Source organism: Sarcophilus harrisii, chromosome 3 (genome assembly GCF_902635505.1).
Source record: "Sarcophilus harrisii chromosome 3, mSarHar1.11, whole genome shotgun sequence".
Taxonomy (NCBI): Eukaryota; Metazoa; Chordata; class Mammalia; order Dasyuromorphia; family Dasyuridae; genus Sarcophilus; species Sarcophilus harrisii.
Genome location: NC_045428.1, coordinates 491,187,712 through 491,214,438, shown reverse-complemented (window position 1 = coordinate 491,214,438; position 26,727 = coordinate 491,187,712). Strand labels below are relative to the sequence as shown.

The 26,727-nt window shown below is 37.1% G+C and overlaps 1 long non-coding RNA gene across 1 annotated transcript; it reads right to left on the bottom strand.

The window, feature by feature from the left end:
* Nucleotides 1-1,230: 1,230 nt before the first annotated feature.
* On the bottom strand, nucleotides 1,231-26,395 carry LOC116422546. The gene is made up of 3 exons (XR_004233213.1): nucleotides 26,116-26,395; nucleotides 5,451-5,557; nucleotides 1,231-1,391 (listed from the first exon to the last, which is right to left on the bottom strand). It is a non-coding gene; the product is annotated as an uncharacterized LOC116422546 (long non-coding RNA).
* Nucleotides 26,396-26,727: the final 332 nt, after the last annotated feature.

Sequence of the window (26,727 nt, the reverse complement as noted above, 5' to 3'; positions counted from 1 at the left end):
TTGGAGAGTAAGATAAACTAAAAAAATAACTCTAAGAAATAAAACAAAAAATATTTAAGTGATACATATGAAAATAGTATCTTGAGTTAATATATGGTAAAAGTTACTGATTCAAGGGGCACATTAATCTCATGTGTAATACACATGTGAATACATGTGAATACACAGGATCTTTTGGGTTTAAGAACAGATATTATTTGCATCCTTATTGAATAGGCGACCTAGAGAGGTCACAAAGGTGATCTGCTCTTCTGGTCACAGAGCAAATAAATGTGAACTGAAGTTTGGAGCTTAGAATATTCATAGTCACATTCACATCAGTGAAAAGAACAGAGATTGCCAAATAGCTCTGTCAGTCAATCTGTACTGAAATGGAACTGATCACATCAACCAATCATCCCTCTGGCTCTTTCACCAAGTTTTCAGACATTTTCTGGGCACCATGGCTTAAACATTTTCTTTGCAACAGTGCCCAGAACAATGTTGAAGACATGTTAGGTGCTCAGTTAGACATTGGTCTATATGGAGGGTTCTTAATATTTTCTTTGTTTGACCCCCGACCCAGCTCAGCTAAACACACACACACACACACACACTCATGTTTTGGTAATCTAATGGAATATAATAGAGAATATGGAACTCTCCTCCAAGTGTTATTTTTTCTAGAAAATATTAATAATTGAAAGAATTATTAAATTTCAGTTAGATTAGTGAAAATTAAAATATAATTTACCCCCCTCATCTAAATTCACCAACCATCTAAAATCTATTCACTTAGATCTATGGATTCCAGATTAATAAATTATTTAGTTATTTTTCAGTCATATTCAATTCTTTGTGATCCCATTTGGGGTTTTCATGGCAGACATATTGAAGTAGTTTGTCATTTTCTTCTTTAACTCATTTTACAAAGGAGGAAACTGAACTAAGGGACTTGTCCAGGGTCACACAGCTACTAACTGTCTTAGGCCAGATTTGAACTCAGAAAGATGACTTTTTGATTGCAGTCTAGGTGGTCCATCCACTGTACCAACTAGCTGCCCTTTAACTAGCACTTTAAATACAATATCTTATTTGATCTTTGTAACAACTCTTTGATGTAGGTACTGCTATTATCCTCATTTCAGAAAAGAGGAAACTGAAGGTGAGAAACTAATTGACTTACTTTTGTCTATAATTGAATCCTAGAAGAAATTGAAATCTACTTTGTATTATATTGACTTACCTTTGTCCATTTTTTACAATAGATTTTAGACGGTGCTATATAGTTGTGAATTAAGGAATATTCCAATCTTTTTAAGAAATTTTGCTCATCATCCAGGAAGCAATGGAGACATGCAAATCAGGCATAAATGGATTGTAGAATATCATAGATGGTGTATTGCATTCTGCTGCAGTGGAAGAAAGGAGAGACAAAGAAATAGAATGGAAAAGAAGGGAGGTGAGCTATATGGCGAGACTGAGACACAATTAATGGACAGTGCATGGGTTTCATTTGTATTCACACAACATCCAGAGAGCTTGAACGAGGTACCTAATGCATAGACAGGAGCGACAGTGGGAAAGTGTGGATCATGGTGATCAGAATCTCCTTGAGGAGTTTTCACATCAGTGAGATTCCAAATCAAGTGAATTAAAGAAGTATTTCAAACTCTCAGACTCTTTGAGGGCAGGGGATGTTTTTGCCTTTTGTTATATGTCTGGTATTTAGCCTGGGTCATGTTTGTTCAGTTGTTTTCAGTTGGGTCCAACTTTTCATGACCCCATCTGGGGTTTTCTTGGCAAAGAAACTGAAATGGTTTGCCATTTTCTTCTCCAGATCATTTTAAAGATGAGGAAACTGAGGCAAACAGAATTAAGTCACTTTCTCGGATCACACTGCTAGTAAGTGTCTGAGGCCAGATTTGAACTCAGAAAAAGGAGTCTCTAAGCTCAGTGGTCTATCCACTGCCCCTAGCTCCTGAGTTAGACTCTGCTTGTTAATTTAACTTGACTGTTTCTAAATGTATATTTATTTTGCTTCAAATATTTTAAAAAGTTCTTTCTTTTTACATTTTCCCAAAATGATTTCTATTCCATCCTGATCCATTTCCATATGTACAGGGGGTCACCTTGTAGGGGAGATTTTATAGCTATACTCTTTTACCAATTATTGTTCTCATTATTTTATTTTATTTTATTTTACTCCTGTCCTCAAGTCCTCCTTCTGTGCTTCATCTTGATGTAGAAGTGACCTTTGTATCCTTTCCCAAGCTAGAAAGACTTGGAGTACCTCATTTAGAAAATGGGAGGATCAGACTAGATATTCTCTAATCCTTCACAGCCCTGGATCTTATGTTCCTGCAATTTTGTAACGACAGCCTGGATCCTGTGAGGGACAGACTATGTGCCTTGTCCAAGAGCCAGGTTGTCATCATAGTTTAAAAAAATTGTCCCTCTAGTTTAGGGTATCTTGCCCCTAATAAAGGGCATGTAGTTCAAATATTGAGACTTGTATTTTCACTGAGTTAGATGGCACCTCTTTGATGCTTACGTCCTTATAGATTGATCAATTCATTTATATATGTGGTTTTGGATGCAATCAGGATTAAGTGATTTCCCTAGGTCACACAGCTAGTAAATGTCTCAGGGCAGATTTGTCAGGTCTTCCTGACTCCAGGGCTGGTACTCTATGCACTGTGCCACCTAGCTGCCTCCATTTATTTTTAAATAAAGCATTTTATTTGCAACTTTAAGAAAGCTAAGTTTTATAATAATCAAAACTATAGGACTTTAATATAAAAATAATAGATAATATTTATATGGCATTTTAAGGCTTGAAAAGCACTTTGCATATAGAAATTTCATTTGATCCTTACAACCACTTTATAAAGGGATGCTACTATCGTCCTCATTTTATAGAAGGACAAATTGAACCTAATGTTTAATTAGTTTAATGACTAATTAGTCTAATAGTCTAATTGAACCTAATGTTTAATTAGTTTAATGGTCACAAGTATCTAAGGTAAAATTTAAATCTTCCTGATTTCAAACCCAGATTTCTATCTACTTTACTTCAATTTAATTTGATAAACATTTATTAAGTGCCTATAATATTCAAGACAAACCACTGGGGATACAAATTGGGGGGAGGAGAGAGAGAGAGAGAGAAACAGATAGAGACAGAGAGAGACAGACAGACACAGAGAGACAGAGAGAGAGACAGACACAGAGAGACAGAGAGACAGAGAGACCCTGCTCTCAAGGAGCTTACATAAGATGATGCACACACACAAAAAAAAGCTGGGAAGATTATACCACTTACTTCCAATCTTATCCTTTGTAGGTTTAAAACTACACTTTTAGAAATCAATTTACATTCATTTTCTGCTGTTTTTTTGTTGTTGTTTTTTTTTTTTTTTTTGCTTCCAATGACAACTTGGAACTTTTCACTAGAGTTAATTATCTTTCTACTCTGACTCTTGTCTAGATTGCATCTCAAGATATATATATATTTTAGGCTAGATTTTCTTCAGGACTAAGTCCACCTTGACATTTCTCTCTCTCTCTCTCTCTCTCTCTCTCTCTCTCTCTCTCTCTCTCTCTCTCTTTCTCTCTCTCTCTCTCTCTCTCCCTCCCTCTCTCTCTCTCCCTCTTTCTCTCTGTCTCTCTGTGTCTCTCTGTCTCTGTCTCTGTCTTTCTGTGTTCTCTGTGTGTGTGTGTGTGTCTCTCTCTCTGTGTCTCTCTTTGTCTCTCTCTCTCTGTCTCTCTTTGTCTCTCTCTCTCTGTCATCCTCTCTCTCATACTCCTCAGAGTGCCTTCTGTCTAATGGTATTTTTCTCTTTACTCTAGCTAACTCTGGTTAGTTTGATGATTTGTCCTTTCCCTTTATTTTCCCCCAGTCTCTACCTTACAAGTAGATATGAAGCCCTGTTCATTCATCTACTTTGTATTATATTGAAAATTCTTGTGGTAACTTGTTACTCATTTTCAGATATAGATACTGAGGCCTAGGGAATCATTTTTGTGATACTCTCCTTAATAGCTTGTTTCTAAGGTTATTTTATTTGCATTTGAGCATCCCTATTCTCACATTTTCCTTCTCTATAGAGACCCAAAGCTTTCCTGCTAGGATATATAAGCCTTGTGAGTCTCTCTAGCTAATCCTAGAAGACATTACTCCCTGATATTTCCTGACCCTTCGCTCCTGACATTTGCCTTCAGTTAAGGTTTCTTTATCACCACTGGTTTTCTGATTTATCTTAATAACCCTCTGGACAACTGACTTCTTTATAGATTGGTTCAAAAAGCTGGAAAGACACTGTGGCCTTTACTATAGAACAAAAGATTATGGAGAGGATTTGAGTGGAAAAATCAAACTGGACTGATTTCTAGATATACTTCACATGAATTTGCCTTATACATTTCATCCATATGCCTATTTGTTCTTGCCTATATACTACATTCCATCTCCCAGCTCTATGGCAGAGCACAAGCCATCCTCCATATCTATGATGTCCTCCCATCTCATCTCTGTCTCTCAGAATATCCCTATCTCCCTTAAAGGCTCAACTCAAGTGGCAATTTCAACGTGAGGTTTTCTCTGTTCCTTCAATTTTTCAGTAATCTACTCCCCCTTTCCAACAAAAATCATTTTTGAATATATTTATTTTCTCCCAATAAAATGTAAATTTCTTGGGGGCAGCGACTATTTAATTGTTTGGTCTTCATATTCCAAGTACCATACATAGTTTTCAGCAAGGGGTTTAATAAATGTTTGTTGAATCATATAGAAGTGAATTAATAACAAACACAACTCAAATTTTCATAGATTATATGCTCTTTGAAGGCAATTGTTCTGTATATTTTCATTAACACCTAGTCTTCTCCTCTGAGACTACTTTTTTTTGGAGTACATAAAAAAGCCATTCTTTCCCTAATTTCTTTCTTACCTAGCTTTAATCATTGAATAAGGCCATCGCCTCAATCAAATTGAAACCTATTAAAGACATTAGCTTAAAAAGATCAAGGAAGGTCTTCACCTGCATCCAGAACCATTTTCAGTTGTCCTGATCTATATGTGGTCACTGGACCCAGATGGCTCTGGAGAAAAAAAATGGAGTAGGTGACCTTATATATTCCTCCCTCCCTCCAAATTTAATTCATTTTCTTGTCATGGTGTCACTTCCCTGATATCACGGTCATATTTGAGAATGAAGAACAAGCAACAACAGCATACATAGTAAGAATTTAATGAATATAGAAATTAAGAAATGAGTTAAATAATGTTGAATAAATGACCTGAATAAATGACCACCAAGTACAGCAGAAATTACTAAAAATATTTTATAATATTAATTTTTAATTTTACTCAAACTCATACTCAATCAGTAGAAACTATGACATTGTAACCTAATCTAAAATAATTAAATTATAATCCATACTGATCAAAGCAATAATTTGTAACTCACCTTTGAGTTGTGTTATATAAGTAGGTAGAATAAAATTTCCATCTGCCAGGTTCCATCAATCTTTGATGCTGATCAGAGATGTGAATTTTGTTGCACACCCTTCAAATCTAATAGCAAAACCTAGATAAGATAACTTGGGGATTTTTCTGGAAAAAGAATCTCTTTATCTTGTTAGTATTGGGTTAAATATAGCTGGAAGGAAGGGCTAGCTAGTAGAGACTAGCACCAAGAATTATGTTATTCAGACAGGTAGAGGAGATCTTAAATGCAATCTAGATAAGAGTCATAGTGGAGAGATAATTAACTCCGGTGAAAAGTTCTGAGTTTTCTATCACTGGAAGCATAAAATAGCAGAAAAAAATATTAAATTACAGAACTTTTGGTTCAAATCTGAGGTCTGACAAATACTAACTATGAAACCCAGAGTAGTTAGTTAATCTCTCAGCTTTATACTCTTATTTAAAAATAGAAGTAAAAATATTAGCCTATGATTTATTATAGGGCTGTTTGGAGAGAAGTACTTTATAAACTTTAAAATGCTATATAAATTATATATATATACATATAATTTTAAATAAAATGCTATATAAATATAAATACTACTACTACTACTAACTACAATTAAAATCATGACTACTGTGATTGTATATCAGAGAAGGAAAAGATAAGAAGTCCCTATTGAAGAGACATTCTAGGACAGCATCTAAAAATCATGTAGACAAGGAGAGAAAAAACCGGGAGGATCCTCCAAAGATGGGAGTCAAGGACAATATCCCAGAGCAAGAGTAATATTAGGGGAACAATAAAGGAAAGCTCTTCTAAGAGTGTTGATAACTGTGCCTGATTTCTATATTTAACTATTCAGTTTAGTGTTGGTGGGCTAGGGTTGGAGAATACCTTGGAGCTTAGTGTAGTCATGGCAATTGATTGCAGCAGACATATTAAATTTATCTAAAATAGAAAATGAGATAATAATACATGGAAAGTCTTTTTGTAAATCTTAAAGTACTGTTGATGTTGTTAATTATATGCCAGCTTATTGTTGTTCTCCTGTTGTTTTTGAAGAAAAGCAATGTCATCATTGGTGATGTCTTGAATTGTGTGTGAGTTGGATTTAAATGAAGCAGAATTACATAAAGTCATCAATCGCATCTCAAGATCTTCTCTACCTATGAGAGTAACTTAATTCTTGGGGCTAGTCTCTACTCCTTAACCCTGACTTCCAGCTGTTCTTGACCCAATGTTCACAAGTCAAGTTATCATAATAGCTATTACTGTTTATTGTTATTATTTGAAGGTCTAATGCACTTCAGCAACACAGAATAGGTCTGGTCAGTTATTCAGAGCTTTCAACTAAAATGCTTTTATATATGGATAAGACAATGGTTTCAGGAGTTCTCTACCAGTATGTGTCCAGGGTTTGGGTCAATCTATGTCAGTTATTTTAAACTGGGTTTCCTTCTTTCACCCAGATTAAAAGAGCATATATCACAGGCTCATCCCATTCTGATCAGTCTATTTCAGCCCTGGGCTAGCGTGCTGGTCCTTGAGCAGCCCATTGCCCCATATACACACACAATCCCTCCTTACTTTGTGAGGGCTTACCATATTAATGCCCAATTTACTTGAACAGGTTAAGCTACTGCAGCACAGAACTCCTAAACCCTAAAGATCCACCAGGATCAGATCCCCAAGTAGCGCCCCCCCCCCCAATTTTAAAGCTTGATTGGGAAAAATACTTCCCTCTTTAATGGCAAGAAGGCCACTTATTTGGTGGCACAGATCATAACTTCTCTATCGCCTTGTAGTCTTTCAGAGGTACTATGGCAAAAAATTCATCCTCTGTGAGCAACCTGATGATGACTTCCGATCTAAATAGGCTAATGCATGAACTACAGATGTCCAGTCCATTAGCAGGCTGATGCTTGAAGCATTTCCTGCTTGGAGGATAATGGATATTAAGTTGAAGGAACTTTAAAGGTCATTTAGTCCAAACTAATCATTTTACAAAGAAACTCAGAAAGCTTTTGAAACTTGCAGAGTAGTAAATATTATAGACCCATTTTCAAAAGGTTTTTTAAATGCATAAAGTGAAATACATAGGATTCCAAAGAAAAACAATTTTATTGACATGAAGTTATAATTTTTTTTTTGCCATTCAGGTAATGGATTCTGTGAAATCTATCCACAGCCTCCCAAGGAGTCTGTGGACTCTAGGTTAAGAATTCCTGGTGTAAGGAGCATTCAATTGAAGGAACAGTTGAAGGGCTGTTATGTAGAATAGTGGTATCAAACTCAAGTAGAATGACGGCCACAAATCTGTATTATAAAGATCCTTGCAGGCCACATATTGACTTAGTTTTAAAATATAACAGTGGCTATATTTTATTATATTTTCATTTATTTTATTAAATATTTCTTAATTATATTTTAATCTGGTTCAGGCCACACTCAAGGATGTTATATGTCTAGATGCTTGTCTGACACCTCAGATATAGAAAATGACATCAAGTGATTCAATTTGATTTGAGTGAAGAACAAGAAAACTGGATGGAAGCTGTAAGAAAGCCTGTGGGTTAAAGATTAATGTAAAGGGAAATTGTCTAATAATTAGAACCCTTTAAGATAGTTTGCTATCTTCCAAGAGAAGACTGTATTATTTGCTGGACATATCATTCATGGCATGAATTTTTTTTTTCAGGTCTATTTGTCAGGGGTAGGACTTCCCTAGGTCTCCATAACTCTATTGCAGATGAGTAAACCAATATTCAAAGAAATTGATTGACTGCCCAGGATCATGCAACTAATAAGAATTAAAGCAGAACCCAAATGGAGGTCTCAGTGGTTGACTTCTGTCCCACTCGTTGCTAACACCTCTGATCCTTGTAGTGTCCCCTGGAGAGATCTGGCAAGAATCATAAAAGGTCCAAGCTGTAGAATATACTTAGAGTTGAGAGCCAGAGCCATTTAAATAACTCCAATATCCAGGGTATTTAGAAATTATGAGACTATCCTCTTAGTAATGAATAATAAATAAGCAAAATCTAAACTAAAATGATAAATCATTAATCAAATTTAATGTGGCCATAGAGGGCCTAATCTAAGTTCTAATTACTATGATGGGCCTATAAATTATGAGTATAAATTATAAATCTAGGCTTTATGAGCCAGGGAAAGAGGGCCTTTTCCTGGGATCCAAGCTGTCCCATTAGTGTGGATTGTAAATCCTACCTTATGGGAAGGCTACTCCTGGAGGGCAAGGAGAGAGCCATCTCCAAGCAGCAACATTGTTCAACTTGGTGAGGATTCCTTTGCACTTCCAATCACTTAATGCTACTCTCCACAATTTTGTGTCAGTCAGATGAGTATTTATTAAGCTACTATGTACTAAGCTCTGGGAGTAGAAAGAAAGATACAAGACAGTCCCCTGTTCTCCAAGGAACTTCCCATTGAATACATTTGCACTTGCCTGGTGCCATTCCTTATACACATATACATCGAATCCATTCAAATAATTATTGAAAATCATTTGCTTTAAAATGCAGATTAAAGAGTGAGTCCTCTGGTGGCTGGACTGTGGGAGATAATGATAGTGTGAGAAGATGGTTTGGAAAGGGAATGAGGAGGGAAAGGGCAAAAGAACACCTTACTTGACTGAAGTAATGAGCATGGGTGAGAGAGGAGGGGAGTGATGGAGGAGTGGCAAGGTTGAGGGCCTATGAAAAGAGAGGTTCAGGGGCTACACCCCCAGCGTAGATTTACTGGGCCAGAGCACAAGTCAATTTTCACAATCAAACAGTGATCCATTTCCCACCCCTTGGTCAACTTTGGCCAGGAATGCAGGGGCCCAAGGCAAAGCTGGGCACATTCAGCACTTCTGCCTTGGCAGGTGGTCAGCTTACCTCAGGTCAGTGTACTCTCAGCTGACTTAGCACACCGGCCAGTTCAAGATGCTTCCAGAACAGCCAACTTGCAAAAACCCAGGTGACTGCTATGAACAGCTATGGTGATGAGTAATCAGAACCGCCTGGGACCAGTTCACATCTATCCAAGAGAGAGCCTCAAAAAAGGCTCAAAAAACCTTCAGAAAACTCTCAAAAGCCCCAGATTCACCTTGCCCCAGATCAGAACTAAACTATAATCTAGAGGTCTTTTTAGACCTTTCACACTACAAACCTGACCCTTACTGGAAAACTGTGGCCCATCCCTGGCTTAATAGACCCCCATGGGATTATAGATTCATAGATTTAGACCCCAGTACTTTGGAAATTATCTAATATATGGGTTTTGAACAGTTTTTTTTTTTTATCATGAATCCCTCTATCAATCTGATGAAGCCTGTGAAACCTTTCTAACCACAAATGTTTTTAAATGCATAAAATACAAAGTATTACAAAGGAAAACAATTATATTAAAAGCATTTTTTTAAGTTCACATATCACAGGTTAAAAGTCCTGATCAAATTGAAGCCTATAATAACCCAATATAGACACTAAATGGCAGAACCTTACCTTAAATCCAGGCACTTTAAATAGAAATTGATTATTAGGACATGGGAGGAGATTAGGAGATTGGGCAGTGGGGCTGGAATGGGGATTTGTGGATGTACTTTCTAAGAGAGACAAGAAGGACTTTGTCCATATTGTAAAATAACCCCCAGCTCCTCCACATTCATGTCTGTATCTACACAGTTCCTGGAATATAATAGGCACTTGAACTAGCTACCCACTTGGCAGAGCCCTATTCTGCATGAGTCTGAGGTTTAAGATTATAGATTTAGAAGTGGAAATTTATCCCTAGAGGTCATCTAGTCTAACCCTCTCGTTTTATAGCTTAGTAACCTGAGGCTGAGAGAGGATAGTAGAATTTTTTTTTTATTAAGTTTTTCTTTTTTTTTATTTTTTTTTTTATTTAATAGCCTTTTATTTACAGGATATATACATGGGTAACTTTACAGCATTAACAATTGCCAAACCTCTTGTTCCAATTTTTCACCTCTTACCCCCCCACACCCCCTCCCCTAAATGGCAGGATGACCAGTAGATGTTAAATATATTAAAATATAACTTAGATACACAATAAGTATGCATGACCAAAACATTATTTTGCTGTACAAAAAGAATCAGACTCTGAATTATTGTACAATTAGCTTGTGAAGGAAGTCAAAAATGCAGGTGTGCATAAATATAGGGATTGGGAATTCAATGTAATGGTTTTTAGTCATCTCCCAGAGTTCTTTTTCTGGGTATAGCTAGTTCAGTTCCTTACTGCTCCATTAGAAATGATTTGGTTGATCTCGTTGCTGAGGATGGCCTGAGAGGATAGTAGAATTTCACAAAAATTATACAGGCAGCACACGGCAAAGCTGAGATCTGAACCCTGCTCATCTGCCTTCAAGTCAAAGATCTTGCTACCATACCATACTGCCTTTCTCTGCTCCATATGAGATCTTAAATATAACCAAATTACAGATTGGGCCTCCACTCCTTGGGCTAGTCATACACCCCACTTCCTAACTCCCCTCCCCGCCAAAATGTCATTTACTTAGCCAGTAAATTTCTCCTATTCTTACAGGAGAAAATCAGGCAGAATTATAGATGGAATCTTATTGAAAGATGCTCTTATTGCTTTCCAGACACCAAGCCCTAGCTTCGACTGCCCCCTTGTGTTAGCAGAGGAAAAGTTTGTAAAAGAATAATTCATAAAATCCATGACCTATTTTTTCCCAGCTTGTTAGGACTGGAGAAGACCAGAGAGATTGGACCACCACTGTATGGTGAAGGATATGGCCAATTAGGCTGATCACCCCAAATCTGATATTCTGTAGATTCTGAATTAATGAAGCTTCACAAGGGATAAGCACAGGAATGAGCAGAACATGGAAGACTTTGAAATGGGGGTGTCAGAGGGTGGGTCACACCCTGGAGAGCAGCCTTCTGTGGGGTCCCATCCACAGTTGAGAGATCAGACTTAGAAGTCAGCTATGGCTTCCTCTGTCACCTGCAAGACAGAACAGCTGCCTCTCATCCTACCTCATATATCCCTTAAACTGTCCTTTTCCCTCCGAGGCTATTACTGATGTTCAGTTAAACCTGATTGTACCCACTCTTTAGGAGTTGAAATAGCCCTGTCCCCAGTAGAATCCCACAATTTGAAGGGACCTGTTGCCACAGACATAAAACAAAAATTCTGTCCACAACACTGTTTCTTCTTGGACATATCTGGTGACACAGAACTCATTATCTTTTTGAAGAAACTCATTTCCTTATCAGGAAGTTCTGTTAGTTATTTGTATTGATCATAAGATCATAAAGCTAGAAAGGCCCTCAGAGATCATCTAGGTCCCAGCTTCTTAAACTGTGATTCATGACCCCAAAGGGAGTCTCATAACTAAATGTGGGGGTTGTGAAATTATGGTTTATTATCAGTAAATGTTTGCTTTGCATACCTATTTTTATATACCTATATACCCAGGGTCATGTAAAAATTTTCAGATGAGAAGGGGCCAGGAGTGGAAAAAATTTAAGAAGCCCTGATATTCTAATCTAACTCCCCTGACTTACAGAGATCCAGGGAGATTAAAAGACTTGCCTCTAGAAAAGCAATGATCCATTTCCATAGGAAATATCACAGTACTCCACAAAGGAAGAAAAGAATACTCTGGAGGTTAGGGGCACCTTGTGGTCAAATGAGAAGTGGCTATTGCTCCTTTTCATGGTTTTAGATATAATCCTGATGATTTGGGGTTTCTTGTACTATTGCTCGTGAGCCTCACTCCAGTGTGCTCCCCAATATCAGTCAACCAATTGACATCAATTAGCTTTTACAAAAGGATGTTTACTAAGAAAGCATAGAAAGAATAGTAGTTACAAAATAATCCTGCCAAACAAGGGAAAATATGCTTCTTTTGCACACAAAGTCCCTAAGGAGAATAGTCTCAAACTTAAATTAGTTATACACATATGTAGAAAACATCTTGAGATGAAATCTGTTTCCCTATAGACATCCTCTCAATTGGTTCACTCAGAGATCAATCAGAAGTCCAATCTTTCTTTTATTTATAAGAATCAGGAGTAGGCACAGCAGCAAGGGGAGGAGGAAAGCTATTTGGGGGATAGGAGATATGACAAAAGCACATGGTCCACAGTAACTCCCAAACAAATATCTCCCAAAATGATTCCATCACTTAGATAACTGCTATGGTCATCACCCCAGGGAAAAAGTGAGGAGGATGGCTTCTCCTGCAAAGAATGTGCCCCATAGGAATATTTCTCCATTTCTGTGACGCCCTCCCAAGATATCTACTGCAGAAGATCATCAGCCACTTAAAGGTATAAATGATATTTCCCCAATTCCTAGCGTGTTATCCTTGTTATGATAGGCAGCAGTGAGTCACTGATTGCTGGGCAACTAGCCAGGACTATGAGGATAGGGAATAGGGAGAAAAACGGGTTAGCCCCAGGGAAGGGTACAGCAGCAGTCAAAATATAGACAGTAAGATAAGAATCAGTTTGCATTTAAGGCCTTTCACAGTCTGGCTCCAACTTATCTTTCCAGCCATATTTGACATACTCCATTGTCCAACCAAGTTGTCTCTAGAAACTTGCTCTTCCCCAGTCTTGTCCTACCCTTTGTCAACCATGTATTTATCTAATCCCACCCCTGGTGGACATTGAAAAACTGAAAGAACTATCAGAAATTGCTCAGCCATCAAAGCTACTAGCAGTCTACAAGATGTTGTAACAGAATCCAGTGGAGGTGGTAGCAGTATCCTTCACCAGAAATGCAAAATGAAGTGGAAGGACAGCTTTAGAGATCTAAGAGATGCAGAGACAGAGACACAGAGACAAAGGGGAGAGAGAGGCAGAAACAGAGAGAGAGAGAGAGAGAGAGAGAGAGAGACAGAGAGAGAGAGAGACAGAAACAGACAGAGACAGAGACAGACAGAAACAGAGAGACAGAGGCAGAAACAGAGACAAAGAGACAGAAAGAGGCAGAGGAAAGCAAAGAGGGGACAGAGAGGCAGAAACAGACAGAAACAGAGAGTGAGACAGAGACAGACAAAGAAAGACAGAAAAAAGCAGAGAGAAAGAGAGACAGGAAGACAGAGAGAGACAGAGACAGAGGGGACAGAAAGGCAAAAACAGAGACAGAGAGATAGACAAGAAGACAGAGACAAAGAGATAGAATGGCAGAGAGAAACAGAAAGGGGACATAAAGGCAGAAACAGAGAGAGACAGAGAAAAAGGAGAGAGAGAAATAGGAAGACAGAGAGAAACAGAGACAAGAGATAGAGATACAGAGACAGAGAGAGACAGCAAGAGACAGAGAGGAGACAGAGAAGCAGAAATAGAGTGAGACAGAACAGATAGAGAAAAAGGAGAGACAGACAAGAAGACAGAGACAGAGATAGAGAGACAGAGAGGAAACAGAGAAGCAGAAACAAAGCCAGAGAGATGGAGAGAGAGACAGAGACAGAGAGATAGAAAAAACAGAGGGACAGAGATGGAGAAACAGAGACAGACAGAGAGATAAAGAAACAGGAAAAGGCAGACAGACAGGAGGAGGCAGACAAGAACTATATTGAGAGGCAGTATGAGAGAGTTTAAAGGACTCTGGACCTATCATCATAGAACCTGAAAACAAGTATTACTCCAGTGGCTCCCTATTGCCTATTTGGCTTTCAAAGACCTTCTTCTTAACCTAGCCTGCTCCTACCTTTTCCATCTTCTTATGCTTTACTCTGTAACAGGTAATCTTCATACAGTGACCTTGACCTCCTGGCTGTTCCTTGAACAAAATACTCCATCCCTCAGCTGTGGGCATTATCTCTGACTGCCCCCATACTTCAGACACTTCTCCACTCTATCCCCGGCTTCCTTTAAGACCCAACTAAAATCCTATCTTCTATAGGAAGACTTCTTCAGTCTCTCTTAATTCCCTCTTTAATTATTTTCCATTTTTCCTGTATGTTGCTTGCTTTGAATATATATTTTTGCACATGTTCTCCCTCACTAGAGTGTAAGCTCTTTGAAGATAGAAAATGTCTTTTGCCTCTTTTTGTATCCCTACGGCTTAACACAGTGTCTGGCATATAGTAAGCACTTAATAAATGTTTATTGATTGATAACATCTAACTACTTTGAGCCTAGGTTTCCTTATCCATAAAATGATGATGATAGCATATGTATTTTGTATATCATAAAGTTGTCATTAGGAAAGTAAATGCTTTGTAAACTTTAAAGAACTATACAAACATTGATTGTTATTACTTTCATTCTTTGTATCTTCAGTACCTAGAACATATTAGATACTTAAGAAATTATTGTTTAATTAAACTAGAAAATAAAAGCTGACCAAAAACTAATTTAATTCCTACTTTAGGGGTATTTTTGCATTTGAAAAGAAGATGTCTTAATCCCAAAGGCTGAATTTGCAATAGTAGAATTCTCAGCTCCTTAGTGTAGTAGACTTCTTCTGTGGTGGCAGGGGAGGGGTAAATCTCTATCTTCCATTAAAGAAAAAAAAAAAGCATTTAGAATCTCCAAGTTGGAAGGGACCTCAATGATCAACTAGTTCAACTATGCAACATTCCTGACAAGTGTTCATCTAGTCTTCACTTGAAGACACCCACAGAGGGAATGTATTCCTCCAGCAGCACTTTCCATTTTTCAGCAGTATTAGTTATTGGGAAATTATGGTATAAGGAAATTCTTTCTTATATTAAGTCCAAATATGTCTATTTGCAATGTCTACTCACTACTCTTAGTCTTAGAAGGAAGACAAGTCAATCTTCCTTCCAGGATACTGCCCCTCCAATACTTGAAGGCAGCTGACTCATGCCTTCCTAAAGCATCTCTTTTCAAAGATAAATTTCCCCAGTTTTTTTTCTCAGAATCTTCATACAGTATGCTGTCCAGTGCTGCCCACTTTTAAGGCCAGCCCTGAGGATTATGTAAATTTCAAATTGATAATGATGAATGAATTCAATTTTCCATCTGTTTAAAGAGTGTTCAAGGAGCTGTGAGGAGCAAAGATATCTAAATTAGGAGGCAGTGGGTATTCCCTTGGGTTAGTGACCCTTTTTTTATGAGCAATCCTGAAGAGCACAGCTCTTCAACTCTACACTAGAAGAGAATCAACCTTATTGTTCTTGCCTGATTTTTATTTCCCAGATGATGTGGATCTTAACCCAGAGATATTCACCAAGCATATTAAAATCATCTATGGTCAAGACAAACATTTCCTGCTTATATGGATCTCATTCAGAGCCATATCCAGGAATTTTTATAAAAATTGTTTTCCATGTGCCTCTGAACCAATAATGTACATTACTAGATCTATATACCACAGAAAGAGAGAAAAACCCATATGCATGGATCATTCTTTTATGTAACAAAGAAATGGAAAGTGAGGGGGATGCCCATCACTTGTGGAATGGCTGAATAAATTATGATGTATGAATGTGATGGAATACTATTTATTGTGCTATAAAAATGATGAAGAGGATGTTTTCAGAAAAACCTGAGAAGATTCGTACAAACTGATGCAAAGGGAAGTGAGCAGAATAAGGAGAACAATTTATAGAGTAAAAGCAATATTTGAAAGACAATCAGTTTTGAAAGACAGTAATTGATCAACACAACAATCAACCACAATTTCAAAAGATTAATGACAAAAACATATTATCCACTAGTTGAACTGATTGGCTAGTTGTTCTTCATGCTCCAAGAGAACCAAAATGGCATCACTATGTTGAAGGTCAAGGTACAGTGTAATAGACTGTGGCTGAAAAGACCAGTACTAGTTTGGAAGGCTCTACAACAGTTGGGCAACTTGTAGTCCACAGGAACATTTGGAGTGGGGGTGTCTCTAAATTGTGGATCTCATGTTTCTTTTGAGATACTGCAATTCTGCTTCTCTCATAGAACACAGTGCCTTCTTTGAAGCAGACATGCCAGCTGGGTGGTCCTGTGCCAGTAACTTCCATGTTTCACAATCAATTTGAAAGTTCTTCAGAGACTTTGAGAGTGTTCTTCTATTGCTTTTTCTGACTTCCATGTTATCACTTGCTTTGCTGAGTTCTCTGTAAAACAGTCTTTCAGGAAAACATATGTTTGGCCTTCAAACAATATGGCTAGCCCAAGAGGATTGCCCTTTCTGCAATAGAATTTGAATATTTAGCAGTTCATCTTGAAAAAGGACCTTATATGGTATTTTACCTTGCCAGGTGATCTTCAGATTCTTCCTAAGATAATTCAATTGGAAATGATTCAGTTTCCTGGCATGGCACTGGTATACTATCCAGATTTCATAAGCATAAAACAATGAGATCAGCACAATGACTCTGTATGATCCTCAGTTTTGTAGGCAATGTCTAATGCCTCTCATTTCTCATACTTTCCTTCAGAGCCTCCCAAACATTGAACTAGTTCTGGCAATGCATGCATCAACCTCATCATCTAGGTGTCCATCTCAAGGTAAGTGAACTTATCCACAACATTCAAATCAAATCAAAAACATCAAATGCAACTTTGTTGCATCTCAGCCTCAAAAGTTTCACTGAATGCACAATGAATTGAAAAGTGCACCAAAATTATCCATTTTGCATTTCATACTGTTATTTATATATCTATATCTATTTATCCATCTATCCATCTATCTATCTTGTTTTGTTATAAATTCTTCCCTTTTTCATAGATCTGACAAGTAAACTATTCTTTGCTCTCCTAATTTGCTTAAGTATCATCACCCTTTATGTCTAAATTATGCATCCATTTCTTTTTTCTTTCAATAGTCTTTGGCTTGTAGCCTTTTCAGGTTAAATAATTTTCCATCGGTATGGTGGCTGACCTTGATTCCATTTTTGTCCTCATTGAAGATGTCCAACAACATCCTTGAAAAACATCATGCTAAAAAGCACAGGAGCAAGTACACAGCCCTTCTTCACTCCATTGGTGACCGATAAAGTGCAAGAGCATGGTTTATCATCCAGAACCTGTGCAACATGCTATCATAAACTAACATGCAATACTCATAAATTTCTTCAGGCAACCAAATTTTGCCATAATGTTTTTCAAGCTTTCACAACTGACAGTATTATATGCCTTGGTCAGATTGAGCAACATTGTTTACAATTCTCTTTTCTACTCTTGGCATTTCTCCTGAAGGTATTGAGCAGTAAATATCATATTAACCATTTCTTAGCCCCTTCTGAAACCACATTGGCTCTTTGAGTTGATGGCCATCTTTCAGGTGAAGGAAGAGCCCATTAAGGAGAATCTTTCTGGCAATTACTAAGAGGACCACTCTCATCCCTACCCCCATGATTATCACAGGACAAATGTTTCCCTTTCAACACCAGAGAGAGACAATAAAAGCATCCTTGAATTCCTGAGGATTAATATCTTCTTGCCATACAACCTGGAAGAGTTTAGTCAGATTTTGAGTGAACAGTGGACGCCCCATCTTGTAAATCTCAGCTGGAAGAGAATCACTAGACACTTTGTCATACAAGAGGAATCTAATGGCATTCAAATTCTCTTTTTTGGCTGGAAGTTTGGCTAGAAAGGGATTGCCTTCAACCTGAAGAATATGGTCAGTGGCTTCAGCATTGGTTGCTTGTATTCTGTTGAGAAAACTATGGACTGGTTCAGCCCAACTCTCTTGGATCATGTCCTTATCACTAATCAATGTGGTTCTATCAGCAATGAATAGTTGAGATGCACCATAGGTCTTTGACCCATAAATAGCCTTCAGGGTATCATAAAAATTCTTTGGATTGTTACTATCAGCATAAAACTGAATTTTATCTGTCTTCTTACTGAGCTAAGAATCCTGCATCTCTCTAAGCTTCATTTGCACCTTACTTTTGATAGAGTTAAATGCTGCCTTCTTAGAGATGGATGAACTATCCTGCTGGTAAACCCTGTGGCATTCTCATTTTTCATTTAGCAGCTTCTGAATTTCCCCATCATTTTTATCAAAACAACATTGATGTTTGTGAGTGTTCTGGACCAGATAAATAAATTTCAGGTTTCAGGACCAAGTCTCTGAAAGCTGCTCATTCCTTTTCTGCCTCACTATTGTCAATCATTGTTGGCTCTGCTTTCCATTCAAGTTAGCAGTGAACAGAGAAGCTCTCTAAATCTTCTAGTAGTCATCTTGCCTTGGGATCACAGCTTATATGGATATGTTTAACCTGGAGATCAGTCCAGCACTCAGTACCACATATCACCTTCATCATTCTCACATCTTTTTACAAATATTTGCTATGAAGATATACCCACAAAGCTCTATTGTATTTAAGTAAATGGAAGACAGTGGTGATGATGAGAAAGTCAGTAGATGCACAAGTCTTCAATAGTAATTGCCGTTTCCAACTCCATTCTTCCCAAGGACTTCCTGCCATGTCTGGTCGTGTATGCTTATTCTGGTGTTAAAGCCACTCAGAATTATAAGCTTGTCTTCTTTTGGCACATTGATGATGAGAGTGTCCAGGTCTTCATAAATTTTTTCCTTGACTTCATCATGGTTCATCACTATGGAAGCATATGCACTGATGAGTAAATTACTGTCTTGCAAATGGCAATTACATTGTCATGAGTCTGTTATTCATTCCTTTTGGTAGTCATACGAGCATTGTTGACTAGATTAATTTTTTCCCAGACTTAGTAGTATTTTATTTTTTCCAATTATATGTAAAAATAGTTTTCAACATTCACTTTTGTAACATTTCAAGTTCTAATTTTTTTCTCTCCCCTCTTCCCTCCCCTTTCCCCAAGACAGTAAGTCATCTAATATAGGTTACACATGTGCAATCATATCAAATATATTTCCACATTAGTCATGTGGTAAAAGAAGAATCAGAACAAAAGGGAAAAAACAGGAGAAAGGAAAAAATAAAAATAGTATGGCTCCATCTGTATTCAGAAAAAAACAAAAAAACAAAAGGAGTATGGCTCTATCCATAACTCTTTTTCTGGATGTAGATAACATTTTCTACCATATGTCCTTTGGAATTATTTCAAATCATTGTATTGTTGAGAGGAGCTAAGTTACTCACAATTGATTATCATACAGTATTGCTGTTTCTATGTTTGGTTCTGTTCCCTTCACTTTGCATCAACTCATTTAAGTCTTTTTTATCTTTTTAGGATATAGACTTAGTGGTAGTTTTGCTGGCTCAAAAGGTAGGAACAGTTTGGTTGTTTTTTCAGGCACAGTTTCAAATTGCTCTCCAGAATGATTGCATCAGATCGAAACTCTACCAACACTGTACTGGTATTCCAATTTTTCCACATCCTCTCCAACATTTATCATTTTGTTTTCCTGTCATATTAGCCAATCTGATAGGTGTGAAGTGGTACCTCAGACTTGTTTTAATTTGCATTTCTTTAATCACAGTGATTTAGATCATCTTTATATGACCATAGCTAGTTTTAATTTCTACATTTGAAAACTGTCTTTGGTCATTTATCAAATGGGGAATGACTTGTATTCTTATAAATATGATTCATTTTTCTATATAATTTAGAAATAAGGCTTTTATCAGAAACATTGACGGTTAAAAAGTTATTTCTCCGTTTTCTGCTTTCCTTATAACCTTGGTTGCATTAATTTTTCAATCCAAAATCTTTTTATTTTAATGTAATCAAAATTATCTATTTTGCATTTCATACTGTTATTTATATATCTATATCTATCTATCCATCTATCTATCTTGTTTTGTTATAAATTCTTCCCTTTTTCATAGATCTGACAAGTAAACTATTCTTTGCTCTCCTAATTTGCTTAAGTATCATCACCCTTTATGTCTAAATTATGCGTCCATTTCTTTTTTCTTTCAATAGTATTTTATTTTTCCAATTATATGTAAAAATAGTTTTCAACATTCATTTCAATAAGATTTTGAATTCCAAATTTTTTTCTCCTTTCCTCCCCTACCTTCCCTCTCCTCAAAATAGGAAGCAATCTAATGTAGATTATCCATCTACAATCATTTTAAACTTGTTTCCATGTTTGTCATGTTATGAAAGAAGAATCAGAATTTAAGGGGAAAAAACCACAAGAAAGAAAAATCAAACAAAAAAGATGAAAATAGTATTCTTTGATCTGGATATAGATATCATTTTCCATTCTAAGTCTATTGAAATTGTCTTAGATCACCGCATTGTTAAGAAGAACTAAATCTATCATACTTGATCATCACAAAACCTTGCTGTTACTGTGTATAATGTTCTCCTGGTTCTGCTTCCTTTGCTCAGAATCAAATCATATAATTCTTTTCAGGCTTTTCTGAAATCAGCCTCATTGTTTCTTATAGAACAATAATACTTTATTACATTCATAAATCATAAGTGCAGATGTTTCTAAATTTGGGCAAGTCACACTTTTTTGAGCTATTGCAGTTCTGCTTTGCTTACAGGGTACAGCAGTTCCCCTGATGAAGGCAGGCCATGCTGGATGGTCCTTTGCCAGCATCTCCCATCTCCCACAATCAGTTTCAGAGTTTTTCAGAGACCTTGAGAGCATCCTTGTATCACTTCTGACCTCCTTTTGAGTGTTTGCCTTGTCTGAATACTCTGTAAAATAGTCTTTTAGGCAAACATATATTTGGCATTCAAACAAGGTGGCTAGCAGAAGGTTTTGTTGATTTGAGCGAAGTTCATCAGTATTGTACATCACTTTCATGGCAGTATCTTTGCACAGGTTCTGGATAACGGACAGCGTTCCTGGGCTCTCCCATTCACCAGAGTGAAGCTAGGTTATAATGCTTGCTCCCATGCCTTTCAGCAGGGTGTTTTCAGCAATGTTGTCAGCTGCCTTCAAAAGGACAAAAACATCATCAAGGTCAGCTACTATGCTGACGGGATGATGATGGACCACTGAGCTTGCTCACCAAAAGTGGAATCCCCAGACATCACAAAGCCTAGGAAGAAGCTGATGGGAGCAACAGGGGTAAGAGAAAGCACGCCATGTGGTTACTTAATTTAACTAAAAACTATTGTTAAACAGATGCTATTTCTAAGTATTGGGGCCTCTAAATTTTGGTATTCTGAAAAAAAAAGATTTCATCTTCCCGTCTTTATTATATCTTTGCTTTGGGAATCCTACTAAAGCAGTACATAACATACAAATTCAGAAAGGGTTATTAGCCTCCTGAAGTCACTGACTAGTGATTGATCAGAAGATGGAGTCTATGAAGTTCCTCTGGTGGGTGGGGGAGATACAGGGAGAAAAGTAGCTTTGGTAAACTAATTATTGAAAAGAGATAAAACTTGAATCTGGCAAGTGGGAATGGGCTGGGCTAGAGCTTCTTGGGAGAGCATTAGAACAGGGGAAATCAATCCCTCTTTGTAAACTCCAATAAACAAATTAAAAGGCAGAATTCTATAGTGTAGGTCAGGGATGGGCAATGTTTATTCTGCCAAGGGCCATTTGGATATTCATAGCATCATTCATGGGTCACACAAAAACATCAACTTAGAACTCAAGCAGTAAAGATTGTTATACCCAGCCTTCAGCTCATCATTGCCTGCAGCTGCCTTAGCAAATGTTTCATGGACCTTATACATGGGCCAGATGTTCCCCACTCCTAGTCTAGAGGGTCAAGCATTACAAGGAAAATTAGCAAGTAAAGAGTAGCAAAGTAGGACTGATCCTAGAACCAGGGTTTTAGTCTTCAAAGGCTAAAGGGAACTCAAAGAACAAAGAACAGCAAAAAAAAAAAATTGAAGTGACTTGTTCAGTACCATAGAGAGAGGAGAGTAAGGATTCAATCCAGGTTTTCTGACTCTAAATCCAATGTTAAATAACTTCAACTTACATTAACATAGAACTTTAAGATGTACAAAGTTCTTTCATCATGTCATTTTCTATAAGAGGTATTAAAAGTAATAGTCACTATTTTATTTTGTTCTCTCATGTTTGATTCTTCCTGACCCCATTTGGGTTGGGGTTGGGGTTTTGTTTGTTGGGGTTTTTTGGGTAAAAAATACTAGAGAAGTTTATCATTTCCTTTTCCTGCTCATTTTACAAATGAGGAAAGTGAGGTAGACAAAGTTAAGTGACTTGGCCAGGGTCACATAGCTAATAAATGTCTGATCCAGGAAGATGACTCTATCCACTGCACCACAAGGTTGCCATATGCCCCCAATTTCCACTCCCATTTTTTGAGGAATGAGGAAATTGAATTTTTAATGAGGAAACTGAGCTTCAACATATATAATCCAGGATTACTTTTTCATACATTTTCATATTAAGCACTTATCACCCTGCTAATTGGTCTCCCTTTATCAAATTTCTCCCCACCCCAGTCCATCTTCCACTCAGCTGTCAAGTTGATCTTCCTAAGGTACTGACCATGTCATTCCTCACCCCCACACCCCAGTCAAATACATCAATGGTTCCCTATTACCTCCAGGCATATATATATATATATATATATATATATATATATATAGTCCCATTTGGCTTTCAAAGTCCATTATAATCTGTCCTCTTTATACCTTTTCACTCTTCCTTATTCCCCTCTATGTACTCTAGTTGCTATTTCTCCAGGATTACTCTCCCAACTTAAACTCACAGGTTGGGGTCCCCTGAGGGAAAAGCATTCCAGGTTTAGGTTACTCTTTTAGGTCTACACTCCTAAACCAATAGCTCATGAGCTTTCACCAGTTCACTGACTTTTAATAGTCAGAAAACACAATTAGCTCAAAATAAAATAATTTACTGAAATGGAATTATAAGTGTAGCTATAAAATAATTTCCCCCATAAATCTGGGTCACATAGAAATATACATGGTATCACTGAGAAGAAGAGTGACATACACAGAAGACCAAGTAGAAAGGCATACATGAGGAGAATGCATATGGTCAGACAATTCATACACCATCCAATGAACTTTCTCTTCTCATGAAATCCTTAACCAGTGTGGCTTCTGGGTAGATCATTCAGTTGGGCTCTCTGGGCCTGTTCAATCCCAAAGGATTAGGGCTAGCTCACAAAGCTCTTCCTGTTTTGTGCCTTGACTCCCAGCTCCAATGTGTGTTTTGCTTTTCAAAGTGAGTGGTGATAGTGAAGGAGTCATTGAACTTCCAGCCAGCTAATGAATTGCTAGCTGCCCTCAAATTAAATCAAGTGTAATCCAAATGTTTTTCATATCCTGAACAAGGTTCAAATGCTTATTTAAACTTCATTTAAGACTTGGACAACTTTTGTCTCTGTGTCCTGCCCATTTGTAAAAATCTCTATTCCAGAACCTGAAACAGATAGAAGTTTAAATATTCTTCTGGTACCTATAGACTAGGAAAGTAGTATTTTAAAAAGTGTTATATGAGAACTGAGGAAGTAGGTTGTCACCAATCTAAAGAAGACAGAAAGATTTCATGGAGAAGGTAGTATATGAGATGGGTTTTAAAAGATATATGGGAATTCAGCAGGTATGTGGATAGGAAGAGAGGGCATTCTAAAAATAGGGACCAATGTGAGCAAAGGCATGAGGGCAGGAATACACTGGGTAAATTTTGGAAAAATAAGAAAATGACGGAGTTAAAGAATAGCCAGAACCAGATTCTTATAGTTTTTATCCTCCCTTCTTTCCCCTCAAATTCTTCAATCCCCTCTTTCCAATGTCTAGTATGGGGAGACACTTGGATACACAGCCAGAAATGGTGAATAAACTAGCTAGATTCAAGTCTTATCCCAGGCATTTACTAGTTCTTGATCAAGGAGTGATGTACTATCCTTTTATGGGCTGTTGCTGAATTAAGTCCTGCCCAAAAATCTAAAAGAAATATCTGCTCGGAGTTCCATTTGCTATAGTTATTGTTCTGAGAATTTGGAAATAGTTGTTGCTGTATTGAATATGACATATGGGAAGAAATATGGACAACAAATTATGGGACATTATATGTCCCACATTGTGTGATTGTGGGACAAATATTGTTTGTTTGAATCAAGAAAGAGAAAAGAAGAGATGAAAAGAGAGATTTTAGAACTATATCCACTAAGCTGGGAATGATGGATTCTATAGTTGTTTTCAGAGGTAAGTCTAGCTGAACAGGGCAACAGATTGGAAGCAAGATAATCATAGAAGCAGTTCAATAGATCAACTCCATACACACATTTAAGTTTGAAATAGAAGTATCTAATCTATAGAGAAGTAACATTCATCAAGGAATTTTGTGGACAATTTCTGAGACAGAAAGAGGACACTATAGTCTAGAGCTATGAATTACTCTGAGCATATGGGTTTTACTCATGTGCTACTTGGCAGGTTTCTGTAAATGTGTATCACTCTTTCTCACAAATATTGAGGGCATTGGTGGAAGAGTGTCATACAGGTTTCTATGTGGAGTGTGATGGGTTTATTATTTATGCATTTTCTTTGCAGTGTTATTATTACTTTTGATTTAGTATTTGATTAGATAATTTAGGTTATTTTGATATCTTTAAGTGTCATTGTGAGTACCTGACTATGTAAGCAGAAATGGATCACTCAAGACTGAACAACTAGAATTATAAGTAGGAGAAGTGGATTTTCCCTTAGCAGAATTATTTTATGGAACCTAAAAGATTTTGAGATTGTCTTTCTCTGGAAATTTAAATTTGCCACTGCACGAGCCCTGTATCCCCACATACTTTTTTTTTTTGCTGAGGCAATTGGGGTTAAATGACTTGCCTAGGGTCACATAGCTAGTTAGTGTTCAGTATTTGAGGTTAGATTTGAACTCAGGTCCTACTGACTTTAGGGCTGGTGCTCTATCCACTGAGCCACTTAGCTGGTCCTCCCATGTATTCTTAATGGACAAGTCACTTAAGTTCTTTATATCTTTTTCCTTACCTGTAAAATAGAAGTAATTAAAACAACTATTTCAGAGTTGTTTTCAAGATCAAATTACATATAGTAGAATTGCATCATACACATATTTACTTTACCAATGCATCTGGCAAAAGAGAGAAGGGAGAGAGAGAAGAGCTGAAGCCAGAAAGAATAGCAATTTTCAGAGATTCTAACCATTGCACTCAAAGAACACATACACTGGAACAAATCTGAGATAGGAAGAGTGAATAATCATATTTATAAGAGTATTCTTATATTCTATATTCAAGAGTATTTATCCTTCCAATTACTAGTCTTCTGCTAGTTAATTCATGTTTTGTTTCTATGCTTTATTTCTCTCCTACAAGTCCTAGTTCTACTTCTTTCCTAATCAGTAGCTTAGTTGAGTTGGTGAAAAATAAAATGCACATTTAATTGTTTCCATAGCAACCATCTCAGTTCCATCTGCTCTCTGACACAGATTGTCTTCTTTTAAAAGGATCATAACCCCTTTCTGGCTATAACAATTTAAACATATTAGCCTATACTTTGTGGCCAATTTAAGAGATTTTCAGGACTAATTTCCCATATTATTATTATTATTGTCCAAGGCTACCTGATGATCTTGAAAGATTCTTGTGCCCAATTCACTATCTATAAGAAAGGTTTAAAAAAGCCTTGTGATGTCACAATTGGGACAGCCTGACCAGGAGCTTGGTCATATAACGTATGTTATCCCTAGCTAACACTCACTGGTCAATTGGTTGCACAAAGGCAGAACACACTTGGAAAGGTAGAAATTCATGAAACACTGTGAGGGCTGAGAGTTGTCTACTCACTCATTAGCTACTTGGAATTTGATTTTTCACAGGCAGTGAACAGATGTATCTTTGACTTGTATATCTGTCTGGATAATCACTTCATCTCTTGCCATTTCTTTCTCATAACTTTCTCTTGTGTCCTTCCCCAGACCTATAAACTTTTATCTCCTAGCGACCTACCATATTCTAGAACTTAACATTTCATTCAATTTGGTTCTAGATGACCTGAGTTGAAATTCCTTCCAAAGATATGCTACTTGTGTGATCTTGGGCAAATTAACCTTTGCCTTCTGGTTTCCTCATCTGTAAAATGAAATCCTTTCCAGCTCTGAATTTATGATGAATCATGGATAGATGACCTCCGAACCTCTTCCAGCACTAAATATGATCACGTGATTGTAAGTTCTAGAATGTATTTAGCCATGTCTGGCCTCTGGACAAGAACAGAGGTGGATAATCATTAAGTCAAGGCAGTGGCCAGATTCACTGGGGGAGCTGAAACATTTTTTGATCCTGGCACCCTGAGTTTGCAGGCATGATCTTGAGGCCCTCCTTTTGTACCAGAGAAGAAATCTGAATTTTTTCTTTTTCCTTTATGTGATGTTTATAATATTTTATTATAAAATTTGG